The sequence below is a fragment of the Hemibagrus wyckioides genome, linkage group LG08 (assembly GCF_019097595.1).
Source record: "Hemibagrus wyckioides isolate EC202008001 linkage group LG08, SWU_Hwy_1.0, whole genome shotgun sequence".
NCBI lineage: Eukaryota > Metazoa > Chordata > Actinopteri > Siluriformes > Bagridae > Hemibagrus > Hemibagrus wyckioides.
In genome coordinates, this window is record NC_080717.1 from 19,022,336 (window position 1) to 19,044,631 (window position 22,296).

At 41.6% G+C, this 22,296-nt stretch overlaps 1 protein-coding gene across 4 annotated transcripts in view; it reads right to left on the minus strand.

Annotated features, from left to right (window-relative positions):
* The window catches only part of mid2 (midline 2), a 123,529-nt gene that overhangs the window by 72,302 nt on the left and 28,931 nt on the right, over positions 1–22,296 (minus strand). The window contains exon 1 of one of the 4 annotated variants that reach the window (XM_058396683.1): positions 12,792–12,927. The exons of the other annotated variants lie outside the window; for them this stretch is intronic. The gene's annotated coding sequence lies outside the window, so the exon portion shown is untranslated. Of the gene's footprint in view, positions 1–12,791; positions 12,928–22,296 lie in introns of those variants that run through there. 4 annotated transcript variants of the gene reach the window in all.

Here is a 22,296-nt window from a genome sequence, read left to right on the forward strand (position 1 = left end):
TACAATGGAGTAAGTAAATTGCTCTGTTTTTTTGTTGTTGTGAGGCATTTTTTGTGCGAGGTTATGCTCCATGATGAAGTTATTGATCCCGTCTAAACACGACTTCCAGTGTGCCTTTTCAGAGTGATGAATGTGCAGTGTTAAAAGCATGGTTTTTTTCCTGACATATTTCTAGCCACTGATTAACAGTCCGAGATACAAAGAGCCAAGTGACAGAATGGGGGTGAATTTTCTGATGACGGCGAGCACGACGGTCACGTGAGATGCAGCCTTCATTTCCGAGGCAGGAGAGAAGCCTGACATGTGCCCTGCTTATATAACAAGTCATCAACACATCATCATGTCGGTCTGAGACGGAAGTGCATGGGTGTGAGAAGTGTCATGGATGACACCGTGTATGACGAACGGCTTTTTAGAGCACCCGGTGCGGTGGAAACGGGTCAGCTTTCAGCTTTAGAGCAAGTGACAACATAAACTAATGTAGTGAAAGAAGAGGTGAAATGAAGGACATACAAGGACTGAGTGAACGCAACACGATCCGCATCTAGATGACTCGTGTCATATGGTATTAACTGAACCCGCAGTGCTGTTTAGCTCTTTGCAGAAATATGAAAGGGCAAAAGAATAGCTGAGGTGCTGATTACAGATGGACTCTTTGAGCTCTCAAAGCCTTGGCTCTTTTTCATGTGAGAATGAAAGCTAACCACAAGGGATTTAACTTCTACTGTCAATTCAATACAGGACCCAGTGTCTCTGTGTTCACTGTGACTTGAATCAGCGTAGATGTGGGAGTCATTTTGATCTTTAGTTGTTACTGTTACTGAGTTCATAAGATGGGCAGAAAAAAGGATTGTGGACAATCATATCTTTATGTGTTTGTTTTAGTCCCTCTTTAGCAGTTATAATAATCTCTACTCTTCTGGGAAGGCTTTCCATTAGATTTTAGAGCGTGGCTGTGGGGATTTGCTCATTCAGCCTTAAAAGCATTAATGAGGTCAGGCACTGATGTTCTGTGAAGGTGTTCTGTGGAGTTGAGGTCAGGGTTCTGTGCAGGCCACTCGAGTTTTTCCACATTAACCATGGCAAATCATGCCTTTATGAATGGTGCTTTGAGCAAGGGGCATTGCCATGCTGGAGCAGGTTTAGGTTTCTCAGTTCATGTGAGGGGAAACTCTAAAGCTACAGTCCAAAAAGACATTCTAGACATTTCTGTTCGGGGATAAGGATGTCCACAAACCTTTGACCATAAACTGTATAGTGTATGCAAGTATAATTCTAGCAGGAACAGCCATTGTCAATCACACAGCAAACTACATATACAACAAGACAGATGGACAAACACACAAGGGCAACAGCATGAGAGTTGGAAATTTATGAATCACTCACCGTGGTGTGTTTGAGAGCACAATGATGTGCAGTAGACTTGTATTAGTAAAATCATTCAGAGAAAAACATCAGTCCACACGCATGCTGATGCTTTCAGCTTAACGGCACCATCTCTACACAATTTATAACAGCGCAAAGCGCTAGATTGAAGTGGGGTAATAAATCAGGAAAATAATGACTACTTAAATAATGACTATCTACAACTATGCATGCTCATTAAGGATTAATGAAGTAATAAATTGCTGTGAAGTTTCACCCGGGCGGCATGCTGGTGCAGAGAGCAGTGGTGCTGCCTCACAGCTATGGATCCCAGGGTTCCATCTTGAGCTCGTGTCTGTGTGGAGTTTCACATATTCTCCAATGTATCTGTGTGGGTCTCCATAACGGTATTCGATTTCCTCATAAAAGCATGCCGGTAGGTGAATTGTGGTGAATTGTGCACCAGGTGTGAATGTATGAGTGCATGCCATCCTGGGTGTATTCCTACCTCATCCCCAGTGTTCCCAGGATAGACTCTGGATGCATCACTGAAGCACTTACAGTAGGTGAATGATGAAGACATCAGACATTTTCTTAAACATTACATAACAAACGTATCTAGTAATCTCTCTCACTCCCTACACATACTACTCCTGAGATACCAGTGTTGACCTCTTCTGCCTGATCCATCCTGATGCCCTATTTCTGGTTGGTGAATCACTCACTGCTGCTGAGGATGGACTCTCAGCCTAAAGATACATGACATTACTGTAGATGGTAGCACAGTGAAACCATGAAGATGGATGCGGATGTTCGTTACCTTGAGGGCTGCAATTGCTGTGAAGAGTCAAGTCATAATACAGTCAAATAGATTTCAATTTAAGACTATATTGAATTCAGAACTGACTCTGATGCTTAGATTCATGTGTTGGTCATGTGCACATAAATTCCCGGTTACACAATTGCACTTTTTGATTATTTAATAAACCTTGGCATATGAATTTAATTGGAGGCAAAATTTGTATTTTCCCATAAGAAATAATGTAAGATTTCCGTTCCAGCCACACAAAAACATTACCAATATTACTGATACACGAAGCGTATGTAAACTGTATGGCTGCTTACAAAGAACTGACCCAAGCCAAGCATTCCATGTCAAGGGTCCTCACAGGAAGTTGTTCCACCAAGCTTGAGCTAAAAACAGAACAGACCACTCATGCCACCAATCTGTCAACAGAAAAATGGGGGGAAAAATCACCTAGCCTTTGTTGGCATCGTGGGTTCGAAACAGCATTCACTGAAAACTAGCTTCACGTGGCTTTCCACTGACGCAAACAAGTTTTGAACGACTCCTGGACGTACGCGCAATTTAGCCGGCGTTCGGTTCGGTTTGTTCTTATGCTGAATGCATAAATTCTTAAAAATTTTTAAGGGAGAGCATTCGTATGCAGAGGTTCCACTGTATACATTTACAAAAGAAGATTATTTACACTAGCACTCGGTGTCACCCGGGTCCGTTTCCTTCAAGGTTTCTTTCTCATGTCGTCTCACGGAGCTTTTCCTTGGTGCACTCACCTCTGACTTGCTCATTAGTAATAAATGTATAAACGTGTATCCATATTTCTGCAAATTTACATCCATATTTCTGTAAAGCTGCTATACAAAATAAAAAATGGAGTGAAACTGAAAGAAGACTGAGTGTCTGTGAGTGTTCGCAAAGCAACCTTATAAACAATGAAAAATGAAAAACATTCCCGTGTGTCTCATTCCTGGTATGCGAAAAATGCTAGGTATGAGTTGCAAGCTCTGCACCTGGGTCTGTTGTAGCTACTTGAATAAACAGCATCCCAGACTACGAGTCCGGCTAAGAGCAGCCTCTGTGTGGGCTGTGTGAAATGAATGATTGTGCTAGGCGGAGGTTTGGGGCATAATGTCGACGGAAAAAAAAAACACACTTGGATGATTATGTGGGCTGTACAGCCCTACGGCTGGCTACGAGAATTAAACCGTAATGGCTGCAGTTAAATATGTAATGGCCTGATGCAGCTCTGGACCACAAACTGAATTCCCTTATACGCACAATCAGGTGAGCTCAGTGGCTGTAAAGATTACCTGCCAACCTACATGAGCTCATAGGCTGTTCTGCTTCACAGACAGGCAGCTCTGTGTTACTGAATGCACATGAACACTATCTGAAATATCTTGAACGAAACGTGTTAATCGAGGTGTTAATAGGACATGCTTGAATGTAGCTGGCTGTTAAAGTGCTTATTGATTGGGTGAGATGCACTGTTCATTTCCAAATCCAAATCCGCTATTAGTGTGAGCCGGCTAAATGCTAATGTGCGTCTTTGGAGTGGCTTGTGCCCCCGTTTGAAAGTGCACTGGAGTGACAAATCTTTGTGGGGCCTCTGTCACTTATGATTAAGTGACTTCCTAAGGAGCCAGATCTTTACAGGGCCAAATCGATAGAGACCTCATTTTAAGCACCCTAAATGTCATTTAAAGGTAGACAGGCAGCACACGGGTCATTAGGAAGCTCCTGTCAGGCTGCTAAAGAACAAAAAAACAAAAACCCAGCCCTGATCCAGCAGGAGTGCATGCAGATGAGGTGTGTTGTCACTGGAAGGATAATCAGCTGTACCGCATCAAATAGGTAGTCTAGATACAACCCTTTTCATACTAATCACCGCTGACACACCTGCTTTCATCCCTGCTACAGTAATGACTCTTTGCTTAACACTATCGTAAGGTTCTGGCTAGAATTTTAGCATAAGACTCACAGAAGCCTCAGTGTTCTGAGCCTGAGGAGAAAGTAAAAATGAGCTTCTACATATTCCTTACAGGTAAAAGACAGTGGGGCTAACATCAGATATCATTAGCATTAAACGTCACTGACGTTAGCTAGCTCCATGCAGTGTGCTCAATAAACACATCGGGTTCCCCGGTGTAACCTGTAGCTGAAGGTCAGATAGCACACTTTTACACACGTTTTTTGGTTGTACCTTAACATGTATTGCGTGCTCTAATTTATATAAATAAAGTCAAAATTAGTGCAAGTATAAGAGGAAGAAGTTCAGAGTTCAAACCGTGAAGAAAACAGTCAGGAAAATAAATAATAAAAAAATTCAAGTCATCTTTCGAGTAATCCTTCGAGGAATTAAAGATTTGTAAATGTAAATTAGTGATGTGGCTTTATAACCTTATAATACAGCGGAAATAATAACATGTACCCATGCAAATGAGCTAAAAAACACTTCCTATACACTAAGGCTGATTATTGGTTATTGGATAAATAGGCTATATTCCTCACGGGTATTTGTGGTAGGGGTTTAGGGAGGGGCTGAAACGGAGATATGAAAGACGGGCTGTGTTTCAGACTAATCTCATTACCTTGTTTTCTCCCTTGTTTGGGATGAGATGAGAATGATAAGCGTGAACACAAATGAGTACTTCATAACGTTAAATAAAGAAGCAGAACACAGGTCTTATCGACACCACCTTTTGTTTATGTAGCAAACAAATCTCTCTCCCTCTCTCTCCTTCACACACACACACACACGGAAGAATAGAGTGTGCTCATGTGACGCACACAATACTGAGAGCAGAAAAAAAAACCCAACTTAGCACAATGGGACATCCAGAATTTTCCTGAACCCTCCAAATGTTAAATCTTCCAAGCGTGTACATTTCTGTGCACGTTACCTTTACATATTTTTCATTTTGAACAGAAAATGGCATTTCTATTTTAGCACCTACAGTACAATTTTCATCAAATGCTTATTTTTTAAAATTACCGCTTAAATGTTTCTACTACTACGTCCCACTACACGGACTCTACAGATCAAATGCGGATGGAATAAAAACCTAATTTCAGTTCATTTCAGTGTGAACAGAATCAACCTGAAAATATACAAGTAGGCTGTACTCTGTTTAATATAATAAAATGTACTCTGAAATCTTTCAGAAAAGAGACGGGATCACCTTATGAGGGAGCAACTTTTGGGTGATTAATATTCAGGATAACTGCGGCACCTGGAAGATCATGCCGATTTCTTCAGCTGCCATGTCGTCCTCCTTTACCGTCAGCCTATTTGCTATTTTTAAGAAGCCTGTACAGTAGTGATCCAAATTAGCAGTCCATCACGCGCTAACGACAGTCTTTACTCTCTCTTCCGGCGACTGCTAAACAGATCTGTGCCGTTCGAGATTTCGTCTGAAATGATAAACACGAGCAAAGGAGCAGAATATGATTTTGTCATATTTATTGAAGGAATCCTGCCAAAAGAAATGAATTTGCACCTGCTTTAAATTTCTTTGTCATGCCACGAGTAGTGCTTTTAATGGCTCATATGAAAGATATAGAGAAAAAACTCAGGGCTTTGTAGCTTTACATAATGATTTCTGTTTTTACCTAGCCTACTAGGGGCGATATATTCAGAGGAGAGTTAAAAAGACACCAAAGTGGTTCGTTTTTTCCACACAAATCTTTAAAATGTTTAACTAAACGGTGATATTAAACCCATTTCTGCTCTCTGAGCTGCCTCAAGTGCTTGTTCATAAGCATTTCAAATCTAAAGGTGTTAACTTCAACCTGAAAATTCAGTGTAAGGATCCCAGCGTCAGACAGAGGGGTGATTATTTTGATCTCCCGGTGATAAAATCATTCATTTGTTTGTACTGAGTCCCCATTTCGCCGGAATTTAATGTGAGCTGCTAATAATAAGTGTTAAAGGCAAAGCCTGTTTTGGACGCCCTGCTTGCATGTAGGAACACCTGCACCTCTTCACATTCCTGCAATTATCTAATCAGCCAGTCATGTGACAGTGGCGCGATGCATGAAATGGTGCGGATACAAGGCGAGCTGGAGCTTAATGTGCACTTCGTCAGAACATCAGAATGGGGGAAATATGTTTTCTCAGTGCATTTCACTGTGCCATGGTTTGTTGGCTCCAGACGAAAGGATTTGAGAGTTTCAGAAACTGCCGATCTCCTGGGATTTTCACACACAACAGTCTATAGTTTACACAGGAAGATCTGAAAAACATCCAGCGGAGTTCTGTTTGCATTGTTGCTCAAAGAGAGGTCAGAGGCGAACAGCTAGACTAGTCGGGGGTAGAGTAACTCAAATAACCAGTCTTTACAACTGTATTGAGCAGAAAAGCATTGCAGAATTCTCAACACGCGCTGTCACATTGGGATGCGCTCCTGTCAGCCAAGGAGACTACAGTAAATACAGGATCTTCAAAAAACGGACATTTTAAGTCACCTGGTCTTTGTACAATAGTAGATAGTGTACACGATCTGCATACCTATAAATGTTAGTTCAATTCCAAGTGCACTTACACTAAAACTCAAACGCTGAACTATTTTTGAATCAAAAAAATCCCTGCCTTTACAGAAACCAAATCCTGAGAGGTTGGATGTGGTTTTGCAGTAAATGCATGAGTTCTAATTCATGTTTGTTTACAAGGCTGGTAATCAGTACTCATTAGTGCACAGAGAACACTGCAGGCCGCTCTCGAAACCCCCCTTCCGCCCGTTACATAACAGTCACACACCACAAAACTAGCCCTGTGGGACCTTCAGCTGCTCTACTTCCAGCAGTAGGAACTGTGACACTAGAAGCAAACACAGCCCAGGGCATACCTTAACAACACCTCATTGCGTATGGACAATGTGGGGAAAAAAAAAAACAACAACAAAAAAAAAAACTGGGTCGAGACTGTCTACACTTTCCTGACCTGACATAAGCGGGGGAAAATAATGACTGGGCTGTGTGTCAGTTTCTAGCCGTGCTACTGGAGGTGTTTTCGTTCCAGATGGCAGGGTGCGAAATGGACGGTGGATACCATGCGCGTGACGCACATACACTCCAAATCTAGGCAGCAAAGACACAATGGAGAGAAATGGAACATATTATTCATACACCGTTATGATTCACGGGACGATTGTAACAAGTCGTCATTTACGAGCCGTGTAATTTAAAAGACTTGCTATCAGGCTGAAAGAAGTCTTGTGCGTTTGGGAATTCTTCGTTCTGTGCTCGATGTTCTGCCCTTGTGAAAATGCCGGCCGCGGGGAGCTAGTTCGGGCCAGGACGGTTTGACTCATGTCTCAGTCACACCTAAACGCTCTGACAGTACACGCTTGTGTACTCCTTGTATTAGCAGCCTCTATTCCACCACATATCCACATGGGGAAACTCTTCTCTGCAGCCGCCATGTGACTTATTTAATGATCTGCATAATAATGGAATAATAAAGAGACGAATTGTAATCATTGTTGAGAGGCAAAATATAATTATAGCCAGTGGTGATCAGTGATGTCTGTAAGTGGTGAAATTAATTCGAGCCAACGTGAATAATCAGTGGAAACGAATCGGGAGAAGACTAAAAAACAGATCCAGAACACTCGAGAACGGTTGTAGAGCACTGCTTATGTAACCAATCCCTTTAAAAAACCTTAGCTATGATGAGAAAAACTCATAGAATCTGTGGAATAACGTTTCCAGCACTATAGTATAAAATCTCCCTCGACCATGCCTGCAAGCGTAAACACGTTCGCAAGCGTTCCTCCGCCCCAGAATCTCATGCCTTTAAGAGCACGGAGATCCAAATCCTTTCATGCATAAACATTTAAAGAACAAATATATAATTCGTTATGCTTTTTGTTTTTCTATGAACACCGAGAACCTGTTTAAAAAAACGCTGTGTGGCTGAACTGAAATGAGATTACACGCATCGTATTTCTGCCGTTGGTGCAGGTTTGACTCGGCTACACGCTCTGACTGCTGGAAATTTTTGTAGAACAGCAAGCTCATTAAAATTAAACACAAATTCATCCTCCTGCGTTATCTGCAGGAGCGAACAACGGCAAAAACCCGTGCGTATTCCGAACCCGAGGCATGCTGGCTTGTTATCCGAAACAAGCAGTGCTATTGAAAAGGTAATGTTCACCATAGTTACATAGCGTCTAGGTATTTGGGAGAAAAGTCACATAAACAACTCATGACCGGCGTCTGACGGATAAACAAAACTCGGAGAAAGTGTACGGTTTACGCCTTAGATGCACAATATCCTCGAGTCTTCACACTTTTATGGTGTCAAAAGCATCGCAGGATTTATAGCACGCCGTTTGCGGCGTCTCTGATATAGAGTTAGCGTTCGGTTCCAGATTATAAAGTCATAAATCCAGGTTGTGTCATCTTCGCTGTATTTGTGTCTTATAGAGACATAAATAGAGGACTGATAAAGAACTCCTCTTTTAAGCGTGCTGTTGTATTCTGGCTTTGTGAGGTTGATGAATGCGGCCTCGAATAGAAGCTCGGCTGTGTGTGCCTACTCAGCGACGCAGAACCTCCGACGGTTCTCGAAATAATGATTATAATCACCCGAGCTCAGCACTGATATGAGACTCAGCACTATAGCTACTGCCGAGAGCAGCCAAGTGGCCGCTAGCTGCGGTCTGAAACGGCAGATCGGCATTATGCTTTCCAGACAGTAAGAGTCCAGGCTTGCCAGAGTTTTTGTTGCTTCGGTAAGCAAAGCGTGAGAAAGGTGCGAACTGATATGAGGTAATGCAGTATACTGTACATGGAGGTACAAGGTAGAAGCTAACTAGTTTCACTGATAAAGCTCTGTTTAGGATTTCTACAGGAGTATACAGGTCACTGTTGGACATTCTCAGGAAAAGAAACATGAGACTTTTTTTGACATCTGATGCTGGATCTGGATGTGAAATCTTTATGCCCTTGAGCAGAGAACATCATCCTGCAGGCACACACACACACAAAAAAACAAAACACCAAATGGCCAAAAGTATATGGACACCTGACTCTCAGAGCCATATGTGGACTATGCACTAGAAATTCTAGGTGTGCTGTAGCATTATTTCCTTTCACTGGAGATCCATGGCTTGCCAAGGTTAATGTGGAAGAACTCGTCTGGCCTGCACATAGCCCTGACCTTAACCTCACTGAACACCTTCGTTATGAACTGGAACGATGGCTGCACACCAAGCCTCCTCACCCGACATCAGTGCTTGACATCTTGAACTTTTAAGTTCAAATCCTCATAGCCACTTTCCAACTTCTAGGGGAAAGCCTTCCCAGAATAGAGGATGCTGTTAATAGAGTAAAGCAGGAACAGCTCAATATTAATTCCACTGCTTTTCAATTGAGATGTTCATTATTCAGTTATTCATTATTTATATTTGGCCATATAATCAATTTCCACAAGCCCTTGGAAAATACTGCAGCAGAATCAGAATACCTATAAAGAAAACTGGCCATGGGTCGGCAACTCTACTTTTTTATTTTAACACATTGCAGTTTCTGTGGCAGTTTAATTCCATCACAGGAATTTATTTAAATTACTTAGCCAGTGACTAGCTACATGGATAGATATACTAGGTCAAAAAGGCGAGGGAATTTATAGGCTTTGCGTCAACGACGAAATGAGACAGCCTTTATTATTATCGCCACACATACATTACAGCGGAATTCTTTTCTTCACATATCCCAGCTAAGGAATTTGGGGTCAGAGCACAGGGGCAGCTATGATACATCACCCCGGGAGCAGAGAGGGTTAATGCTCAAATGCCCAGTAGTGGAGCTTGGTGGTGCTGGGGCAATCTTCCGATCAACAACCCAGAGCCTTAACCACTTGACCCACCACTACATAGAGATGAATGACCAGTATATTTGGTTGTACTCTCTGCTTCAAGTTCATAACGCTGGTCAAAATAGTAACATATAGCACCAGCACTAAAAAAGCCACATATTTCATTCCATAAACCAACCATATACTGTATAGACATTAAAGGTTAATGTTCATATTGGAAAATTAGCTGGATTTTACGTATATCCCTTTATAGATACACCTGCCCTAGAGTTAGATCTCTAATTACGCATGACTGAAATAACATAATGTTGAAAGTGTCCTACTCCTCTTTGTTGTGGCTTTGTGATTGGGTCATTTTACCCCTGACATTCAGCAAATATTTCTTTGTTGTATCTATATCTAGCTAGGGTTATGCTTGCAACTCAGACCTTTTGTTCCTGGTTCCATGTCTCCTGGCTTCCATAGTGTCCTGTTTCCTGGGCTTTTTTAGTGTGTTTCTGGTTTCCCAGCAACAATTACAGGTCTGTCACCGTTTCTGGAAATTCCCAAATAAACACGCTGCATGTGTTACACAAAGTTGCTTCTAGTTCCCATGTGTCACACTCCCTTCACAGACAGTCGGCAAAACCTATACAAAGGGCTCGGAGAAACCACTTTACAGTTCCAGGGCTTTGATCAAATTTAAGGCTGTGCTTTCTTTGGAGGAGTCAGGGAACTCAAAACTACCAGGGACAGAGCTCACAGAAACCCAGGGCAGAGTCGACCCTCTTTGAAAGTTTGCTCGCTCGCGCTGGCTTTCATCAGGCAGTCTGTGGCTTACTGATGACACACATCACAGGCAGGGAGGAAACTTACAGCTCACAGCTGCGTCAGAGGTGAAATGCACAATTGTCTGCTCCTTCTATCTCCGGCGGAATATGCTGAGGGATGGAGCATCTCTATATTTTTTATTTTATTTTTTTTGCTGTAGGGTTTCAAACTTTAATCGAGAGCTGGTGTATTGAAGCCGTCACTGCAGGCTTCATAGTCATGAGGTGTTTAAAATGGTCTCCAAACTGTTTGTGGAGATGAAAAATCTTTCTGTCCCTGGCGTCATTTGCTGAAAGGAAACGCTGCTAGCTCGGGCCCGACGTGCAAGACGACTATTCAGCCTGATGTTTTTCGGCTTAAGCTGCCGTGCCATATGGCATCTAGTTATTGCCTCCATTGAAACAGATTTGCTCAAACAAAGCAAACCGATCCTTCAAATTAACCTTCCTGCTTCTTAGCTCTGATATGGGTTCTGTCAATTAGAGTACACTGAAGTGAACATGCACAAATTCAAATGAGTTGTCATCCAATTCAAGTTAGCCGACAAAAATATTATCGAAATTTTTCTGAGGGGGAAAAAAAAAAAAGCGGAGATGCGGGAAATCCCGCTTCCTGTTTTCCCCCTCGGGCACGAATATTTCAGGAGGCTCTTATGTGCAGTGATCATCAGAACATTGAACAAACAAAAAAAATCTCTCATTTTAAATGATGTTAAATAACATGAGCACATAGTAACTGTACATAGTATCTGGCTTTCTTATTACTGCCAATTTGCTGGCTGCTTTCTTTTGTTTGGATCAGCCGGAAGGAAGTTTGGACAGACTGTAAGACACCTGAGGGTTTGCAATTACTGAGGATTCATGGAAAAAAAAAAAAAAAGAGAGCGCTGCCAGCACATGGGAACACTTGACCGACAAAGCAGGCAATGACAAACAGTCTGTGCAAGAGAAGAAGAGAGAACTGGCTGCTTTAGAGAAGTTAGCCTGGGAATCCTTAATGCTGCTTAAAAATCACGGCAATTTGCTGCAAGCAGAGTATCATTCCCCCCCCCCCAAAAAATAATAAAATAAAATAAATAAATAAATAAAACATTATGCAATGCTTAACAACCTTGGCAGGACGTGTGGGAATGATTAGTGAAAGAGTATTTCTCATTTACTAATGGAAGGCTCAAGACTTGTCAATATTATCATCTAAAAACCACAGGCTGGATGAGGCTTGTCTGAGAATAGTAGGAATTTTGCATAATAAATCAGAATATCAGACAAATATGTGTTTGGAGAATTTATTCTGGTTCTTAGCCATGCAGCATGGCAGCGTGTTCACACTCAGGCGATAGAGTACTATCTGACACCCTTTCTGTTAAAATCAAAGCTTTCCCAGTGTTAGTACACACGCTATGATGCTGAGAGACTTAACGCTAGGGGATTCGTATACTAAGCTGTTCGCACCTGTTTTTAGGCATCATTATAAAAGATCTCTGAATGATTGACTGTGCAAGTATTTCAGTACTACTTGAACAAACTAGTAAGAGGACTTGTTTGGGCTTAAATGTGTCTGAATTGCGATGATGCGCAAAATCCTTCTTGTCTGCAAGCTGACTGTTGAGTCTGGAGGGAAATTTTTTTTTTTTTTTTAGCAGGGAAGGAGTAGGAGAAACATCAGATCAGTGACTGGTTATTAGGAATGTTGTGTACTTGATGCATGTATCCGTATGCACACACTGTGGTTTAAGCTTTGTTATGATTCATTTGCAAATAATTTTCTTGCAGATGTTTGCTTGATACTTCAGACATAACTTTCATTGTTCTCGAGGATCTGCGTCTAAATCCACAGAGCTTCTGGCCATAATAAATGTTTGGGCATGTCAGGGCTGTGATATAATCGAATGAGGCAGCTGACATGCACACACAAACATGCACACACACACACACACACACACACACGCAGCATGAGTCTGCATTATCTGGTGAAGAGAGCTGAGCTAAGTACCTGTCAGAAGGCAGGGATCATGCAGGCAGGGAGGCCTTGTTGTGAGAGCCTGACAGCAAACACCTTATCTTTGACTCAATGGGAGGTCTGAGAATCTCCAGGACTAGAAATAAGCACTTCTAGGACATGGCTGAACCTGTAGAAAGCAAGAAGAAAGTGAGAGGAAAGGGCTGTATGTATGTGTATGTGTGTGTGTGTGTGTGTGTGTGTGTGTGTGTGTGTGTGTGTGTGTGTGTGTGTGTGGGCACCAGCTGGACTGTCAGGGTGGAGTGATGGTGAACAGCGAACACTCTGCTGCCGTGAGTGGATAAGTACCAGTGGGCCCCAGTCTACTTAGTATTGCAGAGCTGCTGCAATCAGACACTCCAGACAGAAGCAGGACGGTGCGAGAAAGAGAGAGAGAGACAGAGAGAGAGAGAAAGAGAGATAGACAGAGAGAGAGAGAGAGAGAGAGAGAGTGACAGACAGTCAAAAAAAGAAGAAAGAAAACGCCGCTTAACGCAGCTTGGATTTTGACAGGGCTTTTTATGGCTTGGTATTATATAAAATATTATTTAAAAGCAACATACTGAATGGAAGAGTGGTCAGCTGTAACAGGTGGACTGTTGTAACAATATAACTCGCTCTAATTAGCAACAAGTGGTCTCTCTCTCTCTCTCTCTCTCTCTTTCTGCACATGCTCAGTAGCATCCTCTGGCTGCTGGCGACAGAACAACAACTTAATCACTGCTCTGAAGAAATGTTTTTGTATGTCTGAGATTTTCATTTCCTCATCTTGAGAATGGTTTGAGTTACGTGTTCATTTTATATGCAAATGAAATAAAAAGGGTCTACTACTGACCGGTTGTTTAACATGTCAGATGTTTGACACTGCAGAGGGTCAGCTGTTACTGAAGTGAAGCCGTTACTCTTTCCACTATGAAGCTGATCATCTTGCTAGGTCACAGTTTGTTGTATTTCTCTTACAGCCAAAGCAATTACTGCAATTTTTTTTGATATACTAATAAACCGTGTTTATCCTTTTATATATTTAATGATGTGCAACATCTGCCAGGCAAGTCAGGTTTCGTCAAGTTATCACTTTTGTTCTCTCACCAACCTCGATTTTGCTCTCTCTTGACATAAAAGACAAAAAAAAAAAAAAAAAGACTCTCCTGTCATGGAAAACTCACTGACCCTTACAAAGCGCTGACAGTCAAAACTCCATCCATAAATATTCAACATCCTTACAGCCTTACAGAAGACTTCAAAGAAAAATGAATTATCTATGATATATCTATATGTCTATACTGTATATATATATTCTCAGCACATTTCAAATGCATAGATTATGTGAGTCGCTGTAAAAGTTCTTACTATAGTATGATGAGTATGTTAATATAAACTGGGATTTGTATTACAGCTCAGATCTGAGTTCTGATGAGCTCTGTCCTGACCGATCAGATTTGAGTATTTATAATACATATATGAATAATGCATTTTCATTGTCTTGATGATAGATTGGGTCACGGGGAGCCTGTGTCTATCTCAGGCGTCATCGGGCATCAAGGCGGGATACACCCTGGAAAGAGTGCCAACCCGTTGCAGGGCACACACACACACACACACTCATTCACTCACACACTATGGGCAATTTAGAGACTCCAATCAGCCTAGAAGCATGTCTTTGGACTGTGTGAGGAAACCAGAGCACCCGGAGGAAACCCACTAAGCACGTGGAGAACATGCAAACTCCAAACACACACAGTGAGAGGGAGCGAGACTCGAACCCAGGTGAGGCTAACGTGCTAACCACTAAGCCACCGTGCCACCTTGAATAATACATAACACATTTAATTACATGTTGAAACATCCTTTGACGTATTGTTAGGAATCAGGTGATGAGCTGCTTTATGGCAGTCTTTAGCTGGTTTGTAGAGACAAAATTACTTTAAGAGTTAGTTCCAAAGAGAAAGAATAAAACTGAAAAACAAAAGTTTCTCCTGTTTGATTGGGAAACTTAATGCCTTTCTGGTTTTATGAATTGCACTAAATCTGGCAAATCTTCTCGAAAAAAATCTCTAAATCCCTTATCATCATTGAATACCACGGCCTAATTGAGTATTGTCGCTGACCGTGTGCCACAATATACTCATCTTCTAAATGGCTACTTCCAGCATGATAATACACCGGGACCGGTATGTTTTCATGAACATACAATGAGTTCTTCAGAGACCTTCCCAGTCACAGGGTCTGAATGTAGAACTACAGCATGAAAGTGCACCTGCATCATGCGCTCAACATGGACCAGAGTCTCAAAGAAATATGTCCAACATCTTGTGGAAGCCATGCCATTAAGCACTGAGGCTGCTTTGAGAGCAAAGGGAGTATTAGTGTTCCTAAAAAAATGCTCAGCGGGAGTACTTCACAATATGTTTAAAACACATTCGTACCTATACGAACATTTATTAGTAAATTCAGAACCATTTCTGTTCCATTAGGGTCATCTCTTGTCACAAGGCTCTGAGCTCAGAGTCACAAAGTGCGTTAGCATCATAAATATGCATCTGCACAGGACACAGTGTGCCACGCGAGATCGATGAAGGAAACTGCCTTCTCAATTGTGAAGCATGCCTCGGGCCTTTTTAATAAAGCATGATATATAAATGTAATCTGGATTGTTCCTTTGGAAAAAAGATGCATTTGTTAGGGACTGGAGTGAGCGTGATGTACTGAAGATAAGAGCGCATGGAAGATAAGGCTTAGTGCAATTTATCTAGCCTATTATCCGGAGAAAGTCATCATACCTGTGCGTTTATATAAAACCAATAACCGGATCGTCCTCAGGCTCCTTCTGGAAAATTCAAATTATGTACACAGCTGGAGTCTGACAGTTTCAATTCCACTGCTGGTGAAATACTATCTTCGATTTGCAGTAAAGCACCCTAAATATTAAAAGCAGTTAAATGGGTGAAATCAGGGAAAATGCAGCCGGCTCAATTAAAAGGCAGCATGGAAACATTCAGCTAATGTTGCAGGAAGAGCATCATCGCGTTACGCTTTCCTCCGAGGACCATCTGAGATGAATTTTTTGTTTCACATGTGCTGCAGAGTTAAGGTGACAAAACACTTAGATATACACTATTTTCTGGCTACGCAGCAATCTCCAGGATTAGGTGCTTCTCCGAGGTTTTTTTTTTTTTTTTTTTTTTGATGTGTAATGGGGAAAAAAGCGTTCGGCTTCGGCCGATAATTAGCCGCCGCTGCCAGGACTTGCAGCCTGCCTTGAGTGATCTAAGCAATGAGCTCTACACACATAAAGCAGAAAGAAAAAAAATGAACCGTATTAACAAACCAAACCCACTAAAACAGGCATATTATTGCATTTGAATAACCTGTATAACCTTTCTACTTTAATGCCAAGATGAGTCACGATGACTGTGAGAAGAGGACCTATATTGTGCCACTGACAGGAAGGACGTTTTCATTTCTGAATTTTACCTTCACATTTATTCCATCCAGACTGTTAAATAGCATCTCATAAAGAATCCGCCATATCCAGACTCGAATGCATAATGTTCTGTGGGATTAATATAGTCCTGCTGCCTGGCTTGTTTAGCTGTGTGGGCTCCAGTTATGGATGTAATGCTTATGTAATGAGAAGAAGTGTTTGAAGCTGCTCCATACTCAGCAATACTCTGCATGCAAAGTGATTTAGCTACTATTTATCTCTTTAAGATGGAGGGCAGCTTCGATTGAATTTCACAAAACTGTAAATGGGACTTTTATTGCAGGGGACTGCTCTTGAAGCGTGGCTTGAATGCCCAACACCCGAATGTTTAGCTTTTTGCAGATGGAGCACCGTCGTCAACGCCGCTGATGGAAGCCGCTTAAATTTACTTTTCTTATTAAGCTCTATAGAGAATCTCTAAGGCTACAGGGAGCAAGGATAGGCAAGGATGAAAAACTGCATCTGAATCCTGTCACAGCCTTGTTTGAGCCATAGTCTTGACATAAACTCGGAAAGGGGATTCTGTTATCTCCGTTTGCATCAGCTCTCTCTACCTTTTGGCCTGAGGGACGAGGACAAATGGAGCAAGTAGCCACCAAAAGCCCCTAATGACAGACAGGGCAGCTCTCTTCTTGTTTCTTCTGCAGCTAGAATAATGATATTGTTTCTCTGTGGAGAAAACGCCGCGGCTGCGCTTTTAAATTGGTCGGGCTATTGTTCCTGTAACAGAATCAAACAATCTTCAGAATAAAATGCGGTATGACAGTAGAGTCATGTCAATATTTCACTTAAATTGGGAAGTTTGCTGAAGAAAGAAAACAACTCGGCTTGTGGTTTTAATCCCTCTGCCCGGTTCTGTATGATTTTCTCTTTCCAAATAAATCTACTTGATTATCAAGAAGATCATAAGACAAATTAGGTTCATTAGTGTCGGAAAACATGACAGTAAAAAGGGCAGTAAGCTCAAGGGCTCCAGCTGAGAAACATTAGCATGCTACAAAGTGATAGCTGATCATTCATTTTTCAGGTGTGTGTGTGACAGGGAGCCAGAATTTCACAAATTCTATGCAAACAATGAAGGATGCAGAAAAAAAGCAACAAATCTAGAAAATTTGCTTAAGCGATTCATTGTACAACTAATACAGCGTTTTGGAAATTACTGAAATCTTCCACTTACAAATTTAGTTCTTACCTGCAATTAGTTTAATCTGTGACAGACAATAATGGAAGACATATAACCACCTATTGTACTGGTCCCACTTACAGCCCTGACCCGTCGAGGCATGGACTCTACTAGATCCCTGAAGGTGTGCTGTGGTATCTGGCACCAAAATGTTAGCAGCAGATCCTTTAAGTCCTGTAAGTTGAGAGGTGGGGACCATGGAAAAAAAGATATTTACCAGACTTAAAGGATACGTTTGATAGATACTGACCACTGCAGACCGGAAACACCCCACAAGAGCTGTATCTTCTACAGAAATATGCAGCGGGTTTCTTTTTCCAGCCTGCTTCATCTGTAATACATCATACTGTAGACACATTGCATTCTGATTTTCTTCCATGGCCATTTTAAGTTCTAAAAGTTTCTAGGTCTAGCATATTTATTCTATCTTCTCTCCAGAGTTTAATATGATGCTGGGAACAGACCTGTATTGAACAAGTGCATGAACTGGATTTGTCAGTGGGACTTTAATGGAAAAAAACCTCCAGTAATAATTATTGATGTTTTTTAGCATTAGTTGTAAGGATGGACGGCACCAATGGCAGGGATCGAACCCAGATCATCGCCGTAAGCTTGATAGCCCGCAATAGCAGATCAGATCCAATGCAGGGATTAGGTACGTGCATTAACTTACATTAAACATAACAGAAACAAACCGTAACTATAACATGGAAACCTAAACAAAACACGACTATACCATAAGTCATATAAGTCAACATGTATAAATATAATGACTGACCATAACCAAGACAGCAAGAGAGACATATATAGAGCAACACTTCAAGGGAAAACAAGGGACAGATGAGAAACATTAGGAAAAGGTGTGGCACCGTCCACATGGGAATAACAAAGTGATACATAAATAACCCACTTGCCAGGACCCCCTGGTGATCTGGCAAGGAACTGTCCCAGCAACTCCTGGCATAAGTCTGCCTAGATAAATAGAGGATGAGGCGTGAGGCATGAGAAGAAAGAGAATTCATTTTTCATCTAAACGTTTGTTTCTGTGACTTCGGAGCGTGAGAAGACGCATAAATAATTGTTAGTCTGAGTATGAATACGTTGAATATTTCTCCGGCGTTTCTACTTTGTTTCCACGAATGGTTTGACCTTCGAATGTTCTCACTTTTGCTTCGTCCCATGCAAAAAGTTCACTCTCACCCAGAAACGTGTATATATTTCACGTTATAGTGCATAAGATACCACGATGTCTTTGTACATTTGCTTCAGGCTCTTTGAATTTAAATTATATTATCAGAAAAAAAAAAAAACCCATATATATTCCTTTCAGGATATAGCTGATTGTTTTGCTAATATGTCAGTGACTCTATTTCAAAGCCTATAACAAGCAATAATCACACTAATGACTGCATTATTTAAAGTGGGTTTAACTTCGTTAGCTTTAGGCGTGATATATAGCCAATAGTTTTCTCATTGGAATGCTGGACAAGCGCCAAACAACAGCGTGCCGCAAATGACAAACTACAGTGTACCTGCTATTGTCAGCCAATGCACGGGAAACTCACGGACTCATAGTACACAGACTCAACGTCAGCTCACTTCAACTGCGTGTACAGCTGAGCGGGCTTCTGGCGATGGCTAATGCTCAACTGTCCATCATTTAGGATAATAACTGATGTGATTGATGTGGTTTGCTTAGTGGCAGGGGACAAAAACAACAAAATTATTCATGCCTAAGCGGTATTGAGTGGAAGGTTTTGAAGTGAGTCGTTACAAAGGAGCAGTCGGCATTGAACGCTTGCTCACTCGATGACATCACTTCAAAGCATAATGAATTGTAAGCTCGAGCATCTAATTTCTCCGCGCAAGTATTAATGTCTGATTGAAATGTCAATGAATGTAAGACAGGGACCTAACATCACAACAGTGGCTTTGTAGCATGAAGTGATGTATTACATCATTTTAGCTCGCAGCAGTGCAACGGTAAGAAACCCGTGCTTATGATTAGCTCCCTGAAGACGCGCTGGTTTGAACTCCGTTACTAATGGGAACATCCTGAGCTCGAGATAAATGTTCTGCACTGTTGTGAATAAGTCGGCGCCATCAACACCATCCTGCTCCACCTGCGTCTGAGCAAGACGCTGACTATGTTCATGATGGTTTCAAGGTCTCAACAAGGACACTGTTTATTAAAGATGAACAGTCGCTGTCGTTAAAGTGCGCTTATCACTTTTAATACAAATATATGAAGGTGAGAAATATGATGATACCAATACTAGTTGGGGCAGACAGGAAGTGCTTTCATATCTATCTATCTATCTATCTATCTATCTATCTATCTATCTATCTATATATAAATATATAGATATATACAGATAATAACTGATATGATTGATGTGGTTTGCTTAGTGGCAGGGGACAAAAACAACAATATGTATATATATATATATATATATATATATACTAATAATCAAACAGAGTGAAATGATCAGGTTAACGATTCAAATGGACTAATCACCGCATATGTTATAGACTAAGAAACGGTGTTGGCACATGCAGTGACTCACTGCAACAAAGTGACTGGAGACCGGCTGTTTTTAACGAGAGCTGGCGACATGAGTGACAGCGACCTTTGGAGACCGGATGTGGATATGTCCAGTGACGGAGTGGAGAAAAGTTTATGCAAATATGGAGCGACTCGGTGCAGCGACTACCAGTGGGAGTGAAGGCAGTAAAGCGTATGTGATCTGTGGCAGTGAGCTCACACCGCTTCTCCTTCATCTTGTATGATATGATGCACATGTGCACTGGGGAATTATATGTATATATGCAAAGCTCCCTCTGGAATGCTTCATTTGACTGATTTTGTGACCCTTTTATGGGATGTGGTAGCTCGCTGGGAAGGTGTTGGCCTAATGACTGGAACGTTGTGAGTCCAAATCCTGGGTCCACCAAGCTACTACTGCTGGGCACCTGAGCAAGGCCCTTAACCCTTAAACAATTCAGATAAATGTAAGTTGCTCTGAATAAAGCTGTCCGCAAAACGGCATAAATGTGATGTTAGACGTTATTGCTATGGCAACTAATAGGAACGTCTACTAAAATAAAACCTAACTCTGATCATTAGACCTCTGCTTGCTTTCTGACCGTGAGTGATTTGGATTTTTAATAACTTACAACTTAATAGCACAAATCCACCTGTCTTCTGTTCATGAAAAACTTTTCAAAAAGAGCGACACAAAGTGCTGCAGCAGCAGTGTAATTATTCAAATGTCGGGTTAGGAACGACTTTTTGAGATGTATTATTATGAAGTTTACCACTGGTAGATGTCCTGTATTAAAATCTTTTGAAAAAGTCACAGTCATCTTAGGTAATATTGTGTATTCTGTGATGAGCCACAATAATATAACTGATGACAACATGCTACTTTTTGATTAACGTTCAGGCTCGTTAATCAGTTCCAAAAAAGCCGGCCTACTTAATTCATACCCTATCTATCCATCACACAGAGGAGAAACAACATTCATTACTGTCAGGCTTCTGATCTGAATAACAGCCAGCTCTTACACTGGACACTCGTTTCATTTTAATAGTGGTTGCCGGCTATGAATAGAGGCAGGTGTGGGGAAGTGAAGGGTCAGCGTTTTTAGGGGCTGGTGACGCAGAACGGTCTGTGATGAAAGACTGGATCTTGTCACATGCTGGGGATCTGTCATCAGCCTAGACTCTGCTTTCCTCTCCACTGATCCCCATTTCACTACAAGACATTTCCTATGAATCGCCAGGATCGCTGGGGGTCAGGGAAATTTACCGACCTTAAAGGGAAACGTCCAGGATATATAATTCGTTCAGGTCATATGTTGGCATAGTAAGTTACTAAAGTTACGTTTTTGTTTTGTTTTTTCCACTGCTCCTTTGCTTCTATGATTGAAAGCGGATCTAAAAATGACGGCAGAAAATAGAAAGGCGAGTGATTGGGATGGGGCACGTTTTCCTCTGAGTGGAACTGAAGGCTCGATGGAGTGCTTGTGGGTGTTTGTGTGTCTGAGAGAGTGAGAGAGAGAGACAGAGAGAGAGAGAGAGAGAGAGAGAGAGAGAGAAAGAGAGAAAGGAATGAGGGCATTTGGTCTATGGCCCTGTTCGATTAGCATGTCTGGCTCACAGACCTCTCATTTTTCTTCCCACACAAGTGCTTTCTCAGACAAGTGCTGCCACATTCCAACAGCTTTATGGAGAGAAAGGGCACGACGGGTCATTGTCCAAAAGTCACATGGCTCGTTTACTGTATTGCGGCCGATGGTAATGAGCACATAAATCAAACGCTGCTAATACTAACGACTCTACATACAGCACGATTGTGTGCTGTTGACGGTCTGTCCAAAAGAAATGTGTTTGCGTTTAATTAAAAAAAAAACAAAAAAAAAACTTGTAGAGTAAACACTACAATGGTCCTTCTATTAAGTGGCTAAAAGAAAACCCAGAAAGAAAAAAAAGCCCTGCATTAGCATTTACCCAAAAGCAAATGACACACTGAGCTGCATTTGTCATTCAGAATCAGCTAATGAAAAAGGATCTGCTGCTACTCTGCAGTAGCTCACAGCGGCCGAACGGCAGGCACACACACGTAAATGCTGAGTGCAAATTAATGAATTTAGAAGGCTGCTCGCACCAGCTCGCTTGAAGGAGATACAAAGGGTTGAGATCTATAAATACCCGCTACATATGATTAAAGTGGCCACTGTGATTTTTTTTTTTTTTTCTTCAGTGGCTCTTTCTACTGCAGGCAGGAGTGTTGCTCTTGCTCAGACACAGAAGGGAAATTAAACGTCAG